At 38.7% G+C, this 21,506-nt stretch overlaps 1 protein-coding gene across 1 annotated transcript in view; it reads left to right on the top strand.

Moving 5' to 3' along the window:
• The window catches only part of LOC122816369 (deleted in malignant brain tumors 1 protein-like), a 785,349-nt gene that overhangs the window by 762,323 nt on the left and 1,520 nt on the right, over positions 1–21,506 (top strand). The window lies entirely within an intron of this gene.

Raw genomic sequence — 21,506 nt, 5'->3', positions numbered from 1 at the left:
ATGGTACATCTGTCAGTAGGCTATTATATGTATGTAATTGTTAACACTGAACACTATTGCACTGCACTATATGCCTGTTTTAATATCGCATTATGATTTGGAGAAAAAAAGAAAGTCATACCTCTCAACTGTTCAGATTTTCTCAGAATGTCTTGATATTTTGACTGATATTTTTGGTGTGTTCTTTATAAAACGTGTTTCTTCTTGGCGAATAAATAATGATAGACATTTGAGTTTTAGTCTTCATATCCTTCAGAAAATGCATGGTAACACACAACCTTTTATTCTAGCATGTTTCTAAGTTTATAAGAGCAATAGTTAAAAATTGTCCCTATTTTTGGGCCTTTGACCCCCAATTATTTTAGGCTTTGTCTAAATTTCTTGTGCTAAGATATTAAGAGGTATGAACACAGTTTCTAAAGAAAGCCCACTGAAAATGTTACTACGCAGGTATTTTCATCTAATCACAATTCACACCAACAATCCACAGTTCTGATATGTTTAATGTCCAGTACATAGATCTTTTACAACTGTACAGCCCTCTCAACATACATGTTTATATAAAATCTCTCACAGGTAAACTACAATAATCCCTTTTCATTTTCAGCTCCACCCCAATTGCTCTTCTTATACCCATCTTATTCCTCCAACTATATCCTTTAAATGCCCTATAACCCTTGTTCAATGCCCCTTGTAATATAATATTGTCTAACTTAATCCTTCACTTCTATGCTTTTACGAACATTCATAAATCAAATTCAGTGAAACTCAGCTTATTTAGTATGCTTGATTCACTTACTGTGCTCACTCAACTGAAATAATTACTTCTGCTGTTCTATGCGGTATTTACCATATAATCATAAAGAAAAAATAGCATATTATTTGATTATGTCATCTGAAATATTGTGCTACCTGTATATTACATATTTTTATACATAAATAAAAACAATTCCACTGTTTCTTTGTTTTCCTTTTGTGTCAGGGCTGAACATCTAAATGGTCCATTTGGCCCCAATTAATATGCCATCTGACTCAGGTCATAGTTGAACTGGATCTATGAACAAGATCACTTGCCAGTTAAGCAAAATAAATAAATACATGCATACATACATCTGTACAATGACATTGTAAATAAATAAATCTGTGCAATGACTGCTTATTAATGTTTGATGTTTTGCCTATTTCCATATGTAATGCAATATTCTCTCATTTCACAAACTGAAAAAAATATATATTAAAATATAAAGTGTTTACTGACCAAACACCCTTATATTATATTAGCTATGATCTCTCCCTGCTTATTAAAACTCAAAAGTAGTAACAGATTACTTGCATTTTCTACTATGATCTCGCAGCATGTTCTCATGAATTCCTAGCGCATGATGCCCTTTCTTCCCACCAGTGGATAAACGAATCCACTTTCTGCACTCACCTTGCACTGACCCTAGCAGTCCATTTAGACAATATCCTGCCTTGTTTATCCTATTCCCTGTTTTTTTCTTGTGGACACAGAGTGTAACAATATCTGCTTCCATAATATTTCATCACATTCCTAATCATCTGCATATATGTATGAATTTCTAGTGTAGGCCTTGTTCTGCATTGTGTACTTTTTTACAGTTCTTCATAATGATTGTTTCAGGAGTTAGATACCATCTTTGTAGCATACTTGATGTCCAGTCCCTTATTGTATTTCATGATTTATGTGTAGAACTCATCCATTCTGCTGGACTGATTTTCCATCCATCTTCACTTTCTCAGCATTTCCTTAATTCCCTAGTACTTACCTTCTCTTTATTTTTTTATTTTCTTCACATTTTTCCATGATGTCCTTCTCTTCCTTTTCACACTATTTTCATAGATTCATAGATTAGTACTAGGCTTACTGCCCTTGCGAGCCATTTTAAGCCCAGCCAATTGTCCCTTGTGAGATTCAAACCCTGCACCTTGTGTTTGTAAGACAAACACTTTAACTATTAGGCCACCCTCCCAACCCTTCACTTTACTTCACCTTTTTGCAGCTCCTCCTTCAGTTTTAAGCAGTTCACTATACTGCTTTCAGTATACCATAGTGTTGTTCTTGTTCCTCTAAGGTTTTAAATGCCATTATGTTTCTCTTCTCTCAGTAGATCTGCCTCTACTTCTGTCCAACACCCTTTCCATTTCCCTTCCTGATTTCTTCCTAAGTCTCTCCTCCAACCACTTTCCTATCTAACTCTTGTCCCCTTGCCTTCTCCCCAAGTCATATTGCCTAGCTGTCTCATTGCTGTCTCAGTTTTATTCCCTGACATATTCTCTTCAATGTCTAGCTTCCTCTGTTTCTGTGTATTCCACTGTCTGTTTTTGTGTCTGAATCCAGTACATTATGTTGCAGGTTAGGGCAAATATGGGCCAATCTGGGAGTCATCATCCAGCCTCTTCCTGCCTGTCCTTAATTAATTTTTTTTTCATGCTCCTGCCCTTCACCATTCTATCCAATTTAGTATCTCTTCCTGCAGGTTTAGCAGTTTTCTATACACTGGGTCTACTTGAATGCTCCTTAGCATATGCATTATTAATGGGAGTATCATAATTCTGACTGCACCCACTTTCCCAAGCGTCATGAAGGTCCTGTTTCCTCTTTCTCCATTCTTGTTTTAATTTTTTCCTGTAATTTGCTCCATGTTTTCTGTGGTCTCATCTACAGTGGCCCATAAATACAGCCTTAAGTACTGGGTGAAGTCTATCTCTTTTATCACACCCTCTCTATTCTTGTTTTCATTTTTTCCTGTAATTTGCTCCATGTTTTCTGTGGTCTCATTTACGGTGGCCCATAACTAGAACCCTAAGTATTGGGGGAAGTCCATCTCTTTTATCACACCCACCCCTCTCCCTCTCAACTTTCCTTCTCCCTATTCTGACTAACATTGTCTTTTTCTTATTGCAGTGCAGGCCTGAGATAAAAATGATCTAAAAACTGGTCCTTAAGCTGCTAGGTTTGCCTCTATAACCTCTAACAACATAAAGTTACTCTGCATACATCATGAATTTGGAGTCTGTCCCCCACATCCATCGTAGTTATCTAATTTGCCCCTTGCCTGAATTGTCTTGTTCTTTTATCATGAGTGTAGTCTGGTAATAGTGGGCAAAGTAAAGATTAGTTGAGATGTTTTCTGTGTTCATTTGAGACTGTCCTGCAATGTTAATATTTCCTGTGGTTCCGAACTCTGTAGTCACTGTGTTGCGTTATTGAGTATTGTCTTGTGCTTTTATTATTTATTATTGCATATATTTAAACCTTTTAATTATGGCTAGTTTGTTTAGAGATATAAATGCTCTTAGACTACTTGCATATGTATTTGGTGACACTGTATAGGCTACTCCAATAGCCTTGAAAGTCTTGGTCACACTTAACCATTTGGATAATAGTAACACTACACAGTAGAATTGGTCACCCTTTGTAAGAGCCTTATAGTAGCTGGTGGCAGTGATAACTATCTTTTAATCTGAGCAGAAGGGGGCATAGCTAGTAAACCTGTGCCAGCCCTTCTCAGGAGTGTGTGTGTGTTTGTATATAAATCAAATCTCAAAGTGCATGTGTCAGCTTCTTGGGCAGGGACACAAAACACTTGTTGGAGAAGAGGGTGCTGGAGGTTTTGGCTTGACCGCTCAGCTGAGATCTTAACCCTATAGATGTGCCAGTAGGGAGTCTTATTGGGGATCTGGAGAAAGAGGGAGAAACCAGCCCCAGACTGACTGTGACCTCTGTGTGCTCTTAAGGGAAATTGTAATTTACTGTGTATGTACTTGTCATTCTCCCAATGTGCACATCTCTCACTGGTGCTAGTGGTGAGGATTGAGGCTCCTTGACTACTGGAACAGTGCAGGGGCATCACATATTAATTGGTGGCAGTGGTGGGATATCCACATCACATATTAATTCATTGATAGTGGTGAGATAGCCACATCACATATTAATTGGCTTGTAGTGGTGTATGATATTGAACTCCTGTAGCCTGTGTACAGTGGTCACTGAAGGTGTTTTGTACTCTTAAATCAGCCATGCAGTGAACATTCAGAGTTCATATGACACTTGTTTTATTTTTTTATTTTTTATTTTATCTTTGTTAGTCAGGGAGAGCAGGCAAGCATGTCAGCAGAGGAGTATGTCAAGCTGACAAGGAGCCAGTTGGCTGAGATGTGCCAGGCTAAAAGACTGGTGCATGCCAACCTGACTAAAGCCGACATTATTGCAGCTTTAGTCACAGCTGTATCACAAAATAGCAACCAGGAGGACAATCAGACTGGCCATGGAGATGTACAACTCTAAGAAAATGGACTTCTCAATCTTTCCACAGAGTACTTAAAAATTCATCTGGCGTTAAAGAGACTTGAGCTAGAGGCCAAGTGTTTGGAAATAGAAGCAGCAGAGAGACTGAGACATCTGAAGGCTAAGGAAAATGAGAAACTTCAATGCCTGGAAGATGAGGAGAAGGAGAGACAGAGACAACATGAAAAGGATATGCTGACTCTTCTCCAGAGTCATGAAGGTAATGAGGAAGGGAGTAACTGAAACCCAGAAGCAACAAAGGTCAGTAATGTCTTCCATAATTTACAGAGGGGGATAATTTTGATAGCTTCATTCATATGTTTGAGAGGATATGTAAACAGTATAATGCTGACCGAGGGCTCTGGATATGGGTTCCTGACTCCCTTACTCCATGGTAATGCTGTAACTGTTCTTTCCAAACTGTCTGATACTGACTGTTTAAATTATAATGTTGTAAGGAACTGTTTTCTAGATTTTTTAAGTTAACACCTGAAGCTTATAGAAAATAATTTTGTGAGTATAGACGCAAGGCAGATGAAACTGTGTGTGAATATGTTGCTAAACTAAGCACTTATTTTCATAGATGAGTGAGTGGATGTCAGATCACCACTTTTGAAGAGCTGGCAGACCTTTTGGTGAGGGAACAAGCCCTTAGCACTTTGCTTAAGGACATGAGAACCTGGTTATCTGATAGACAATGCACTACTGCAGAAGAGTTGGGGAAGAAGGGAGACCTATACCTAGCAAACAGGGCATCCCTGCACAAGAAAGGGACACCAGTGCTGTTCATGGGTCTAAGAGAACTCATGGTGGGCAGCCCAAACTGTCCCAACAGAGTCTACCAGTAGCAGAGAAGCCACTAGTCCAGGTACATGTCCAGGACCAAGGGTTAAATGTTTTAAATGCAACCAGTGAAGCCATGTAGCATATAGATGTCCACGGAAAGTAAGGTGGGGAACAAATGGTGGGAGAGCCAGTAAGTGGGAATGACAAAATGCCAACAGTAGGTTGTCTCAAGACAACAAGGGCACCAAACTACCATGAGAGGTTATATCCTATCTTAGTGAATGGGAAAGAGACCATGGCTAAGACAGACACAGCCTCTGACCTAACAATCATTGTGAAGCCTGCAATGGTTACAGAGAAGTACTACTTGTTTGGGAAATCTACTCCAGTCAGAGCTTTAGTAGGGTCCCATTCTAAATACCTTTGGCTAGGGTTCACCTTAATGGGGAGGGTGGAAAAGGAAGCCAGCAATTAGGTGTGTTTCAGGATATCCCTGCAGATGTCCTGATAGGGAATGATTTTGATAATGCAGTATCATGTGCACATGCAGTTCATGCAGTCAGGCTTGGAGACAAGCATGTGGGTCTGTTAGCCTGTAGGAGACCAAGACAGACCGTTCACATATAGCCAGGACTGGTGAGGTGATTTCTTCATGGAGCGGCTACCCTGTAGCAGTGAGACTGAAGGTGAGCCACAGCTGCCTGTGGGTACTGATGTTCCTCTGGACAGAGTGACTGCAATGGCAGAGGTGGGTTGTAGTAGCCAGGCTGACAGTGAGGCACTGCTGTCAGAAGATACCAGACCTCCTGTGGAAAGGGCGTTGGGAAGGGTTACAAAGAGAGAGCTCAGACAGGCTCAGTGCTCAGAGCCTACATTACAAGGGCTGAGGGAGGCTAGTGTGACACCTGATTCTCAAGGGAAGGGGCAATCTGTATACTGGGACAAAGGGTTACTGTACAGAGAGTGGACCCCTGAGGGAGGGCTAGAGAGTGAGAGAATGCAGCAGTTGGTAGTACCCACACCCTACCATCTGGCACTACTAGCCATAGCCCATGATATCTGCTTTATGTCTTGTGGGGGGGGGGGGCAAAGTGTGACAAACTGAAATGCTGCCAGCCCAGCTATCTGGAATTTTGTAATTATATATCAGTTGAAAATATTAGTGTGATTTATATAGAAATATGACACTGCCAGCCCAGCTATCTGGAATTTTGTAAATAGTCATATGTCGTTTGTGAATATTAATATGATTTATATGCTTATTTTACAAATGTAAGAGAACTATATGGTATGTGTATATTAAACTACTGGTACAGAAGTGTGTGTGTAACTGTATGTTCTATACTGGGCTTCAAGAATGTAACCACAGTGTACCCTACTGGAAAAGAACTTGCAAACTCTAAGAAAATAAGTGAATTGTTTTACGAATGTGTTTATTTCTCAGTTTCACTGAATGAGACAGGATGTCTAGAGCTAGAAGTTTATTTCTATTGTCTTGAAACAGAAATAATTATTAGGGTTAAAATGTAAAAGTGTTTAACTGTTTTACAACTTCCAGTTCTAGGCAAATGTCTGAGATATGTACTTCTCACACAGAGATGCTAAAAATTCTGTTGGTATCTGTTAGCCTGGGAACTGAAGGCAGGTGACAAGGTATCTGTTAGCCTGGGAACTGAAGGCAGGTGACAAATAGTGATGTCATGCAGCTGACCCAGCAGTAATGTTTTGATATTAATTTGGGAAGTCTCTCAGAGACTGTGCATTTTGTATCTTGTCTTGGATCTGAAAACATCCACTCAGCACTTATCATCTGCATTTGCCTTGCTCTGTAAGTAAGATTTATGTATAGTATTTTTAGAGATAGATAGGTACATAGTAAAGATTAGTTTAGTTGTTTTCTGTATTTGAGACTGTCTTGCAATGTTGTTTTAAAATATTTCCTGTGATTCTGTACTCTGTAGTCACTGTGTTGAGTTATTGAGTGTTGTCTTGTGCTTTTATTATTATTAATTATATGCAAACCTTTTAATTATGGCTGGTTTGTTTCGAGATATTTAAGCTCTTAGACTACTAGCATATGTATCTGGTGCCACTGTATAGGCCACTCCAATAGCCTTGAAAGTCTTGGTCACACTTACCATTTGGATAACAGTAACACTTCACAGTAAAATTGTTCACCCTTTGTAAGAGTCTTATAGTAGCTGATAAAGAGCTGGTTGATTGCAGTGATAACTACCTTTTAGTCTGGGCAGAAGGGGCATAGCTATTAAACCTGTGCCAGCCTTTCCCAGGATTGTGTGTGTGTTTGTATATAAATCAAATCGCAAAGTGTTTGTGTGTGTCAGCTACTTGAGCAGGGACACGAAGCACTGGTTGGACATCGAGAGTCCTGGAGGTTTTGGCTTGACTTCTCAGCTGAGATCTTAACCCTATAGCTGTGCCAGTGGGGAGTCTTATTGGGGATCTGGAGAAAGGGAGAGAAACCAGCCCCAGACTGACTGTGATCTATGTGTGCTCTTAAGGGAAATTGTGTTTTACTGTGTGTCTACTTGTCATCCTCCCAATGTGCACGTCCTTCATTGGTGAGGATTGAGGCTCCTTGATTACTTAGCCAGTGCAGGGGTGTCACAGACTCCAATCTTGTTTTCTTTCTGATAATTTAGCCAATATGTTTGTGTTAATCAGAGAAATGTGCCAATAGCTTCCCACCGCTGCACTGTAGCTACTTCCATTTGGTATAAGTATTGTTTTTGCCATTCTTATGTTATTTGAAATTACTCATGATTCTAGAATCCTATTATAATCTTCCCTCAGCTCCTGCCACATTTACCCCAAACTCTTCTCATAGACCTTTAGTGGAAGCCTCTCTGGGCTTCCTAACTTTTCCCTTCATTATAAGAATATCATTTTTAACATCTTCATTTGTAATACCTGCATTTAGCAATTTTGTATGCACCTATCCCAGTTCTGTTCTGATCCTCTAGTTTTCCCAACCCTGTCTTTGTCTTCCCCCTTCTTTTTCTGTATAAGTGTTTCTATAATACTCCTTGAACTATTCTCTGATTTTTGTTTGGTAATCTTGTCTTATTCTTCCTACTCCCCCCTTTTACCTACCTATCTCCCTGTAATTCTGTCTTGGCATATTTGTCCTACTTGTTTCATTTGTCATTCCTCCACCATTCCCCAGGAATCATTCCAGTATCACTGCTTCATTTCCATCACTAGACTGATTTTGCTCTCTGGATCCTATTTTTACATCTTTTATCTTTTTTCATCCTCTATGTTTTCATCACTCTGCTACATTTTTTTCTGGATCCCTGCCAATGATCTTTCCAGTATGCGTATCTCCTCAACTACTTACTTTTCCATCCTTCCCTTCATCACTATTTGCCTCAGACTGCTGCCTTCACCACAGCCCACCAGTGCCCGTTCAGCTTTTCCTTAATATTTAATTGTTCTGTACTGTCTCCTTCCTTATATTCCCCAGTTTTCCCTCTCCTGTTGTTCCCACCATTTATAGGTCATCCATTTCCATTCTATCACTTACTGGCTTCCATTCCTTATAGTAATGCTCATGATCAATGGTGCAAAGTCCAATATAGGATGATCAGAGGTTACTAGACTAATGGCCCTGGGGCCCTTACAAACCTAGCCAAGAGTTTATCCCCAAAAAACAAACCTCAGTCAGCACTTGTCACCCCTGCAATAAGTGACACAGATGGAACCCCTGGGACAAATTTGTGGTTTCCCATCCACTCATCATGGTTGCACTTCTATAGGTTCAGTGAGGTACTCTGTTTTATGTGTATGGCAAGTCAGCCTCTGTGAGACAAACAAGTCTCTCTAGCAGTTTTTAATGATATCACATATTAGAGTAAGGCCTTTCCAGTGGGTAATGTGTGAGAAGTTCGACTTTTGGATATGGAGCTCTAGTAGGGCATGGACCGATTTTGCCTTGTAGGTAAGACACACATCACCTCTGAGCAATCTGTATGATACTGAGTATAGTGATAGTGAATTGAGCCTGTCCACACAGGACATGTGTTGGATGCCATGGATTCACTTTGTGAAGTATTTCTATGGCCTTTCTAATTGGTGCAGATGTTTGGAGAGGTACATATCAAACGGCGGGATGTTGTACTCAATTATTGGCCTGGCCTAATGAGGGAGGAGTACTGAAAGGTAATAACCTCCTTTATTCTGGATGCAATCCCTTTACTTTTGAGATGAACTAATAGTTGAATGTGAGATTGTTGTTAACCTGTGTACCCAGGTCTCTCACCACAGGCTGTGTGCTTAGGCGGTTGCCTTTGATATGGTAATCAGTAGGGGCCAAGTTTTTGCCGAAACATTCCCGTATTTCTATGGTTATCATACGTCCCTCTGCACTTTTTCTAACCAGTATTCTACCAAACCCACTTGTCTCTACCTTGTGAAAGTGTACTTCCTGATCTGTGGGTGCTTTTCCCCTACATATGTCTTCTTATGGACTTGTTTTCATTTTTTTTCCAAGTCTTGCCTCATCTGTGCATTGTATTCCTTCATGGATCTAGTACACATTAATGAACAAACAAAACATTGACTGGCTAAACATCAAACCAGAAGCATTAAAACAACAAAAAGACACACTAAAACACTCTTTTGTAGAGGCAAGCCCATCTGCTTCAGCAGGGTAGCAAGGGTGTGGAGAAGAGGCAACTGCGCCAGGCACAAAATATTTGAGGACATGATTGTGACTTCCTGCAGCATATCTTTATATGTAATGAAATTTCAGTACAGAAAGGGAGTTAAGTTTTTTTTTTTTGCTCTTCATTTAAAGGGAAGAGAGGACCATGTATAAAATAACCAATTAGCTTTCTACAGTATGCCTCTGCAAAAGGTATTTTGTTTTGGCTGTTCACTTGAAAAGCTAAGGGGGTGGGGCTTATATCAGTTTCAAAGGCACTGGCCACAGGATGAAACAGCTACGGCTCTGCTCTTCATCCCACCACTCCCCTGTATACCAACTCTGAGACTGCACTACAGTGGGGAAAGGGCCAAGTCTCTGATCCCAAATGTTCCAGGATATATCTTAGACTCACTTAAATGCTATGATGTTCTGTCCGTCGAATTTTTCAGTTTGACATTTAGATGCTAGATAATACGTGTAGTCCACAAACTAACACAGACCATTTCCTCATCCCATTTAACCTATGCTTTTCCAGTTCTTTTGGGACATTAAAGTCTCCCTTATGTTTTCTGCACCCTATCCATCTTCATTTATTCTCATTGTCCAAAAACATTGCTAAAGAAGTAACTCTCATCCTTGTTAGTTGTGTATATGTTGCCAGTGGTCTATATGTTACCTTTGACCACTGGTTGCCATATTAACCATTTTACCTCTCCACTTCTCTTTACCTTCCCCAGTATAACCTACTGTCCTTTCTTGAATAGCCAGCTACCCCAATTCCATGGTCTCAAGATTATTTGTCAGACTTTCCACTGGGGTATTCTGAACTTAAAAATATTCTGTCTTTCTCTGTCTTTCAGTTTTTGTTTCTGGAGTAATGCATTATCCCACCTTAGCCTATTGAGCCTTATGTGACTATATATCATTCTGACTGGATATGTGTTTCTCCCTCCAGTCCTATGTCATCACAGTTATCTTATTCTCCCTCCTGTTTATGTTTGTTTTAACCTTCCCTTATGTATCTGTTCGGTGACCCTTTCTCCTAATCTGAACAATCTGAACATTGCATCCCTTTCACTCAACCTATTTCTTTTACATAAAAGATTAACCCAGAGCTCGTCTTCTGTTTTTTTTTTTATTTTCTTTTAAGAATTCATAGTTGTACCCTTACCTCTTTTGGTCCTCCAGCACACACCATCCTTTTGAATTCCTTTTCATTTTCCACAGTTTTCTATCAGTTGTACAATACAGTTCAGTCCATTTTTACTTTGGGTTTATCGCTGTTCATACTTCTCAGTCTTCTGTACATACAGAACTTTAATACATCATTATGGTTAACTCTATACAAACTGAAGAGTCAGTGGAGAGTGCATACCTTCTTGTCTTATGGCCCTTTGCCTGACACTTATGTTTCGTCCATGGGAAGGTTCTGCCTTTCAGGTAAGTCTACATGCTCCTATATGCTCCAGTTTGCACATAACCAGTTTGTCATTTGATTGATCTGCAGCATATTTCTTTAGAATCCTTCACCTTTCCCTGTATCTCTGTTCCTAGTTGAGAGGTTCATACGTGGTTATTAGGCCATCAGCCCAAGAGACATTTTAAGCCTAGACAAGCTTATCCCAAATTACCACAATATTGCTGATGTGTCAATACCCCAAATAATTTTACGAGTTATGATATAGGCTTGTACAAATCAAGTGCTCACAAACTGTGTGTTCCCATAAGGGGCACTGGTGGCAAACCAGGGTTAAATTTGTGATTTTCTCATCTAATGATTCAAGTTACATTTGAATATGGCTAAGGATGATCTTTGTTTCATATCGGTTGGAAGTCTATTTCAGAGAAGGGATAATCTTTAAGACAAATACCTGTCCATTCAACATGTCCTGCTTATGTTGAAGATGAGATTTAGGTCCTTAGTAAAGGTATTTCTGATGCTATTTGTTTTGCTGATTTGCAGCAAATACATCACTGTGGGATCACAGGATAGGTTATAGGCTAGGCTTAGATTCAGGTGCATCAGTATTTAGGAGAAACACTAGGAGTAGGAGGCTACTGATGGTGTCTGCAGTGGAGTGGTGACTGTGGTGGTGTGGATGGTTGGTCTGTTGGAAGGTCGCTGTGCCGGCTGTGGCCATTCAGGCCTTCGGGTAGCAGAGGTTGCACCAAACACAGTATTAGATGCCCGATTTTTGTCTGCCAGGCTGCTGCTTGCATCATAAGTGGGTCACAGTTATCCACACCTCAATGAACCTCCAGAAAAACAGCAGGCTGTCACGGGCATAAAACAGTTTTAATGCAGCAAAGAAAGCACACACATAAACGATAGACCTTTGAAATATGTTTTCATCCTCAACTTCATCTGATACAATTAAAAACCCTAATCACATGCCTTAAATAATTCAGTTAAATACAAATTCACCAATAAAAGCAATACATCCCTAAAATTAATATTTCATAAACTCTACCCACAATCCATTTCACTTCTGCTCACATTAATAACTTAGTTAAAAACAACAATCCTACACTTTATAAATTATTTTAATAACATTTTATAATATGCAATAATCAATGTTACTCCCTACACACACACACACACACACACACACACACACACACACACACACACACACACCTGAGAAAGGCTGACACAAGTTTACTAGCTATGCTCCCTTCTGCCCAGACTATAAGGTAGTACCAGCTGCTACCAGCCACCCTTATGTATCAGCTACTATAAGGCCCTTACAAAGGGTGTCCAAATTCTACTGTGTAATGTTACTATTAATCCAAATGGTAGTCTGGCCAAGAGCAAGGCTATTTAGGAGTGGCCTGTACAATGCCACCAAAAACATATGCAAGTAATGTAAGAGCTTAAATATCTCTAAACATAATTTCATTCAGCTGTGCGTTGTGTATGGTGTGAATGACAATAAATGTACTTTTGAACTTGAACTTGAACTACAGTGATAGGGCTTTAGAAAAGTCTCCATATGACTTGTTGTTTACTCCCTGTGTTCTTTTTGTGAGGAACCTCTGTCATCTCTCAAGCTGTATCAAGTACTTGGCCAGGTAGTTGCTGATGGTTGCATTGTAATCAAGGACTGGTCAGATAGGAGCCAAGTATAATGGAACAATGACCTCCTTGGATGTAGATGCATTGTCCTTACTTAAAAAGGTGTGCATTGTAGAATAATCTTCTCACTACATTAAACACATGGTGGTCAAAGGTCAGGTTACCATCAATATGCAATCCTAGATTCCTGACCACCGAGTCTACGTTTAGGTGTGTATTATCAATGTGGTAATTTCCAGGGAAGACAGTCTTTCTAAGGGGTACTATCATGCATTGTTTATTACAATGAGTTTTAGTCCATGGATCTGGCACCAATTGTTTATCTGTGTCAGGTCTTATTGAAGGGTACCTGTGTCTTTGGGGGATTAAATGACCACATCTAATTTGCAGCCATCTGTAGACTTATTCAGCCAGAAACCATTTACATTTGCATTAACTTTATAGAAGCAGATGCCAAAAAGAAGATGCTCCAGTACCAATTACTCTGGGACTCTGCTATTGGCAGGCCTCTTTGTGGTAGTGCAGTCCCCTATCCTAACTTCTTATGTTCTGTCAGGGAGCCAGTGTTCTTTGAGATGTCCATGACGATGTCTCCCTATTTGTGGGCTGAACCATACTTCCTCCCCCTGCTCTTGCTTGTGTCAAGGCTGCTTCTGTTCTTTGTCCTTCTTTTAAAATTGAACAATTTCTTACCCTTCCTCTGCCTCTCTCAAATTGCTTCCTTGTTCAGGACCATGCCTCACATCACTGTAGCCATCTCTGATCCTTGTTCTGTTATAATCAGCTCCATTTTTCCTAACTTCTGGCAATTCAGCACATGACATTGTGTTGTTCTGTTTTTGTTTTTGTCTACACTGGAATGCTGACATATTGTTTTTGATCTTCTGGATTCTCCTGTCCTCTTTCCCATGCAGATTCACCTACTAATTGATGCCAGACAGTGATTATGAATAGTAACTTCCTTGTGTATGTGACATATTCTGCCATGTGAACACTTCTTCATGAAGCTCTGCATGTGTCTTTCCAGTATATCCTGTACCACCAATATGTAGATCCCCTATACATTTTTACTCAGTTATTGTGTTTTCCATCTCAAGTCTCTGCTTATTTTTCTTTTTTATATTAGTTTCCTATGTATTGCCTAACCTTTGCAAGTTTTATTTAGTTTGATATTTATTTTTGGTATTTCATTTATTTTTAGCATTGGATATGTACTGCTGAGGCTACTTTTTGCTTTCATTGTTTTTCATTTTTATTTCTATTGTTTATTAGGTTTAGGATTAGTTTTATTTTCATCCCACTGGGCATGGAGTCCCTTTTCAGGAGCAGCCCAAGAGCAATGTCTGGTTAAGTGTAGGCAAGCAAGGTTTGAAAGACTCATACCATGTACTATAGGATCTACAGCTTACAGACTCATGTTTATTAATTTCAGGACTCAAGCCATGTACTACAGGATCTACAGCTTAGGAGACTCATGTTTTTTTTTAATTTTTTCTGATGAAGCTCTTCGGGTGAAAGCACTTTTGTACATTTTGAATTAATGTCCCTGTTTTTCCATAAACCCTGTTTTTTTAATTTATCTGTTATTTAGGACTCATGCCCAGCTGACTACTGCAGACTATTTTAAGTTTGTTGTACCTGTCTCGAGCAGCTGACATACACACAAACACACCACAAGTACCACCATTCTCTGTCTTTCTTTTGAGTATGCTTTGGTTTCTATCTGTGGATATTTTAAGTGGTTAATCAGCTTTACTTACACTTTCCTAACACTTAGGTGTCAAATTCAGTTAAGAGGGTATCTTGTTATATATATTTTTTCTCTTCTTGGAGGCAGACTCTGGTTTAATTACTGGTTTTTGTTCTTGGTATGTTCATCGACTTCAGTTTATTACTTTTTATTTCAGCTTATTTTCTTATCTTCAGTTTTTTCGTTCTTCATAGTTTCTGATTTACTCCATTATTTTTTATCTGACTTTTCTAGATGGACTTCTGTTTATTCTTTATGGTATGTAGGGCTCCCCATTGATTATCATTCTGTTTCAGCTATGATTTCTGACTTTTATTGGTGTTTATTTAATTTTCATTTATCTTTATGCTTATTTTATATTTTTATTCACTTTTGTACTATTACCAGGTTTATGGTTGTGTGTTGGAGTTTTGATTTTCACTTGCACTCTGACTAGTCTTGTGGAACTGGTTTAGGTTTTTTTGTCTGATTTTTACTGTTTTTATATAATTATTTATTTATTTTTCTTTTTTATTTATCTATAATGTTACCTGGATCAGATTTTGTTTATCCAGGTATTTTGTTTTTTGATTTATAATTTTTTTTTAGTACTGTGTGTTTGAATTCTGGATAACAACTTTGATGCCCCTGCACTGGCCCAGTAATCAAGGAGCCTCAGTTCTCATCACTGCCAACAGTGAGGGATGTATACAATGCGAGGATGAGAAGTACACATGCAGTAAAGTACAATTTCCCTTAAGTGCACACAGAGATCATGTCAATCTGGGGCTGGTTTGTCCCTCTTTCTTCAGATCTCCAATAAGACTCCCCACTGGCACAGCTATAGGGTTAATATCTCAGCCGAGTAGCCAAGCTAAGGCCTCCAGCACCCTCTCTGTCCAAATAGTGCTTCATATCCCTGCCCAAGTAGCTGACACACACACACACTTAGAAATGGGATTGCTATACAAACACACACACACACATATACACACACACACACACACACACACACACACACACACACACACACACACACACACACACACACACACATCTGGGAAAGGCTAGCACAAGTTTACTAGCTACACTCCCTTCTGCCCAGACTATAAGGTAATACCAGCTGCTACCAGCCACCCTTACTTATCAGCTACTATAAGGCCCTTACAAAGGGTGTCCAAATTCTACTGTGTAATGTTACTATTAATCCAAATGGTAGTTTGGCTAAGAGCAAGGCTATTTAGGAGTGGCCTGTACAGTGCCACCAAAAACATATGCAAGTAATGGAAGAGCTTAAATATCTCTAAACAAACCAGCTACAATTAAAAGGTTTAAATACATTTAATAATAAATAATAAAATAACAAGACAATACTCAAACAACACAGTTGCCTCAGAGCTCAGAGTCACAGGAAATATTTTAAAACAACACTGCAGGACAGTTTCAAATAAATATAGAAAACATCTAAGCTAATCTTTACTATATTGTTTACTGTACCCTAAATCTTATTTACAAACAACACACAGGCAAAAGTGCTGAGTGGAAGTTTCTAGGTCCAAGACAAGATACAAAATGCCCAGTCTCTTTCTGAGAGAGTTATTAAATTAATATTAAAATTACTGCTGGGTTATCTTGGATGACATCACTCTTTGTCACCTGACTTCAGTTCCCAGACTAAACAGATACTAACAGAATTTTAACATCTCTTTGTGAGAAGTACATATCTCTCAAAACTGTGTAACTGCTCAGAAGTCATAAAGCAATAAAACACTTTTACATTTTAAACCTAGCAATTATTTTTCTTTTCAGACAATAGAAAAACGTCTAGCTCTAGACATTGCGTCTGCTGCAGAGCTGAATAATTTCAACTTATTTTCTTGAAGTTTTGCAAGTTAACTCTGTATGTTCAGCTTCTACTATTAAAACATACATCTGCGAAGGTATATTGTTTATATATATGTCTGTTCTTTTCCAGTAGGGTACACTGTGGACACATCCTTGAAGCTCAGTACTGTACAAACCCTGTTCAACACACACTTCAGCACCAGTAGTTTAATATACACATAACATATAGTTCTCTTACATTTGTAAGACAAGCATATGAATCATATTAAAATTCACAAATAACCTAGAATTATTTACAAAATTCCATATAGCTGGGCTGGCATTGTCACAACAACTACTTGTCTTTTTGGCTTGGGTGGCATTGATTTAAATGTTTAAGCAAATGGTTGTTTTATATATATGTGTGTGTGTGTGTGTGTGTGTGTGTGTGTGTGTGTGTGTGTGTGTGTGTGTGTGTGTGTGTGTGTGTGTGTGTGTGTGTGTGTGTATGTATATATATATATATATATATATATATATATATATATATATATATATATATATATATATATATATATATATATATATATATAAATATATATATATATATATATATATATATATATATATATATATATATATATATATATATATGGGTTCCCTTCACATGGTTGACATTTCAGAATGCCGACATTCATTTGGCCAAGACCATAAGATCGACATTCAAAATATCGACCATGTAGAACCTGCATCTCCATACTGTGCAGAGAGGAAAGATTTCTATCTTCCACACTGTAGTGCGATCTCGGAGTTGGTATATTTAAGTTTCGGGGGGGTGTGAGGGGTGTAGGTGAGCGTAGCCCGCCTACTAGCAAGGTGAAGGTCATTTTTTGTGTTTGTTATTTTTTACTTGTATGATCGACATTTCGAATGTCGATCATATGGTCTCAGCCATATGATTGTCAACATTCTGAAATGTCGACCATATCAAGTAGATCTATATATATATATATATATATATATATATATATGTGCGTGTGTGTCTGTGTGTGTATATATATATATATATATATATATATATATATATATATATATATATATATATGTGTGTGTGTGTGTGTGTGTGTGTGTGTGTGTGTGTGTGTGTGTGTGTCTGTGTGTGTGTGTGTGTGTGTGTGTGTGTGTGTGTGTGTGTGTGTGTGTGTGTGTGTGTGTGTGTGTGTGTATATATATATATATATCTATATATATATATATATATATATATATATATATATATATATATATATATATGTATATATATATTTTTCTGTTTTCTGGTCTCAAGTGCATACCTTAGCTCTGTGTCCGTAAGGCCAGATCCCTTTTCTTGCTATTTAACTCAGTGATATGCTGTGTTGGACATGCTAATTAGCTAAGTAAGTTTGCCACGATCACAAAGATTTATTTTACCGGCAAGGTTTTTGAGATAACTAGACCTATAGGATGGTACCTAAGGCTCTTTTGAATGGTGCATTTTAATTAGTTTTGCATATTCTATGTGATTAGCATATCACTGAGTCACCCCATACTCTTAGATGTTTATGGATGATTTTCATTCTTGATTTATGACTGTTATTTTTCTAAGTATATATTTCCAAAGGATAAAACTGTACTGAAAAGATGATCTGATAAAGTCCATTTAGTGAACAGAAGTGTTTATCTTATGTGAATAAAGCTGGGTTGTTCAGTGATTAAGTATGGTCTAGTTTTCTATTTTTATTATTTTAAAACATAGTAGTGACTTTTGAAGATTTGGAGCACTTTTGCCTGTTTTGGAATACTGGATTTTAGTTAAATGGGCTTGTTTTGTAAAAAACAAAGAATTGAAGACAGCCTGTTACTCTCAAGCTGGAATCAGCTTTTCTCCATGCATTTCTCGTTGTTTTTATGTGTGTGTTCATCTAGTAGCTTGAGTTTTGGATATGTACAGGGGTCCTGGATATGAGGTGGATTTACCAGAACCAGTGGTGGTGTTTTTCCTTTGGGTTGCCCAAATATGGAGTCCAACTTATCTCTGACCATGTTTGTAAACATTTTTACAATGGGAATTGTTTTCAGCAGTCATGTTTGCCTTAGGATCTCTGCCTTAACATTATAGGAATTCACTGATGTGAGTACATGTCAAGGTTGTCTTTTACTGCCCAGGTATCTTCTATTCTGTCAGTAAATGTACTTTATAAATGTGACTCTGATATCTGATAACTCTAATTCTTCTTGTAACAATTCATTCGTAAACTTTTCAATTTGTAGCATTGATATTCTTTCATATATTCCAGTGAATCTTATAATTACATCATCTGGATCTTTTCCAGGTTAGCCAGCTTCTCATAGGTTCATATGTTCATAGGTAAGTTCTAGGCTATTAGCCCTAGGGTGTATACAAGCCTAGCCAAAAAGGTACCATGGCTTTAGCACCCAAGACAATTATTTTCCTGTGCCCCTGCCGATCAGAGCCACAGAAGTGATCTCTGGGGTGAATTTCCTATTTTTCATCCAATCATCAAGATTTTTCTTGAAGAGTGCTAATGAGGAGCTCTGTTTGACATAGGATAAGTAGTCTGTTCCAGAGTATGTGAAGTCTCTGGGACAGGAATCTATCCCTCCAGCATGTTCTGTTTATTGTGGTGACAAGGCTTAGGTCCCTAGAGCATGTAGCTCGGAGCGCTTGGGATTTCTTTAAGTGGAGCATGTTCAACAGCTCTGGGCTTGACATAGCTTTGTATGTTAGGCGGAGATTACCTCTGAGTAGGTGATATGCGACGGAGTAAACCTGGAGTTTTTTGTGATGGCCTGCGTAGGCCATCTGTTTGAGGCCAGTAATCCTCTTTTTGAGGTATTTATTTGGCCTTTCCAGTTGTTGTAGATGTCTTGTGATGTACATACCAAAATGGGCGTTGTACTCTATAATGGGTCTAATGACTGATGAGTAGAGGGGAACAATGACCTCTTTTTTTCTGGATAAGAAACCTTTTGTGATGAGGTGAGCCATGTAGAAGGATTTCCTGACCACTGTGGTGATGTGATTATCAAAGGAGAGATTACTGTCCACCTGTGTCCCAAGATCTCGTATCACACTTTCGGCAATAAGTAGTCTACCACTTATGTGGCAGTTCATGGGTACAGAGTTTTTGCCAAAGGGGATGACAATTCACTTTTTGGCATTGAGCTTCAGGCCATGGCTTTGACACTAGGCATCTGTCTCAGTGAAGCCCTTTTGTAGTATGTTCACATCATTAGGAGTTTCGTTTATGGCTCCTAGTTTGCAGTCATCTGCAAACTTTGTTATCCAAAGACCTTCTGTGTTAGCCTGTACTTCAGTGAAGTAGATACCAAACAGGAGAGGACCCAGGAATGAACTCTGTGGTGCTCCACTTGTCAATGGTCTGAAGTCGGATTTGAAGTCTGCTACTTTCACAGTGTGGGTTCTGTCCATGAACCAGTTGGCAACCCATCTTGTGACAGGGATTTATACCTAGTTTAGTGAGCTTATCTATAATTCCAGAGTGGTGGATGGTGTTGAAAGCCTTGGCGAGATCTAGGTAAGCTGTGTGATCCACCTTACCCTCATCTATGGCTTTGGTGACTGCTTCGAAGAAGTCAATCAGGTTTAGGAGATGTGATCTGCCTTTTACAAACCTGAACTGGGTAGGATCCAGAGTATGGAGATTACCAATGTCTTTGTTTATGAGTTCCATGATGATATGTTCCATGGCCTTGCAAACCAGGCTCATCAGACTAATGGGGCAGTAGTTCCCGGGGTCCGTCGTGGCACCCCCTTTGTGGAGTGGGATAACCGTCACCGTGCACCATTCAGTGGGCACAAAGCCTGAGGTGAGGCTATGATTGAACATGGCACTTAGGTATGGTGCCAGTTCATTCCGTAGTTCGTGTAGAACGCAGACTGGGATATTGACAGGTCCCATGGATGCTGTGTTCTTGGCTTTGGAGACTCTGTTTTTTTACCTGTGCAGCCATGATTACAGGAACTTTGCATTCTTCCGTTATAGAGATAGGCCTCTAGGGGGTGAGAGGGTGGTAAAGTTATCACTGAACCTATCTGCCAGGATGTTGGCTATATCGGTGTGTTCTGTATATTAGTGCCATTGTGCTGTAACTCAGAGCAGTTCTGAGTGTTGCCATTTAGATTCCTGACATAGCTATAGAATGCTTTGTGGTTGTCTTTAGAGTCAGTGGCAATTTTGTTTTCGTAACTAGCGTTGGAGGATTTTATGAGGGATCTCAGCTTCTTACTGAGGTTGACCCAGTCATGGGATTTTACTCTTTTTTGCAACAGTTTCTTTCTTCTGTTGTAGAGTTCTGTTGTCATTTCAAGTTCTGTTCTGTTGTCATTTTATTTCTTTATAAATTTGTCAGGCTCTCATGTTTGCATTATTTTCAAACTGCTCTGTTGTTGCAGCTTTGTCTTCCACCATAGCATGCTGATTTTTTGTTTAATTTCTTCACTGCAAGCCATTGGCCCCCTGTTGTGTTTCTCATTTATCAAACATTATTTATCAGAGCCACTGTTCACAGATTTGGGATTAAGCAGCCTTTTTCCTTGAGCTGTCTGACACCTTCCCCCGGCATGTTTGCATATTACCTTATGTATCTCATATATGGTATATTAGTTTATATGTGGGAAACTGAGCACACATATATTCTTACATTACTTTTATTACCATGCAAATTTCTTTGGAACATTTTTATGTATGTCTTCACACAGAAAGTTACAAAACCAGTTTGGACAAATTTTACAAAAAATATATATAAATTAAAATAAATAAATAAATATAAGTTTGTGCAAGTTTTGTGTAGAGGTGAACCATTGCTACAGCAGTGGGCTACTCCTGTTTTATTGTTTATCACCATCATCATCATTATTATTATTATTATTATTATTATTATTTATTTTTTTTTTATTATTATGTTTCTTGCTTAATACTTCCCTTCTCTACCCCAGTGTACCTGTCCAGTACTCTGATTCCCTAGACTAACACTAATATTTTTCAACTTGGGGCCTGCATAGAACTTAACGGCATCATGGGGGGTGTTTCACAGGCAATTATTTCAG

The sequence above is a fragment of the Protopterus annectens genome, chromosome 1.part1, assembly GCF_019279795.1.
Source record: "Protopterus annectens isolate FY-2018-M chromosome 1.part1, PAN1.0, whole genome shotgun sequence".
NCBI lineage: Eukaryota > Metazoa > Chordata > Ceratodontiformes > Protopteridae > Protopterus > Protopterus annectens.
The sequence above is the reverse complement of the archived record's forward strand: the minus strand, read 5'-3'. Positions and strand labels throughout refer to the sequence as shown.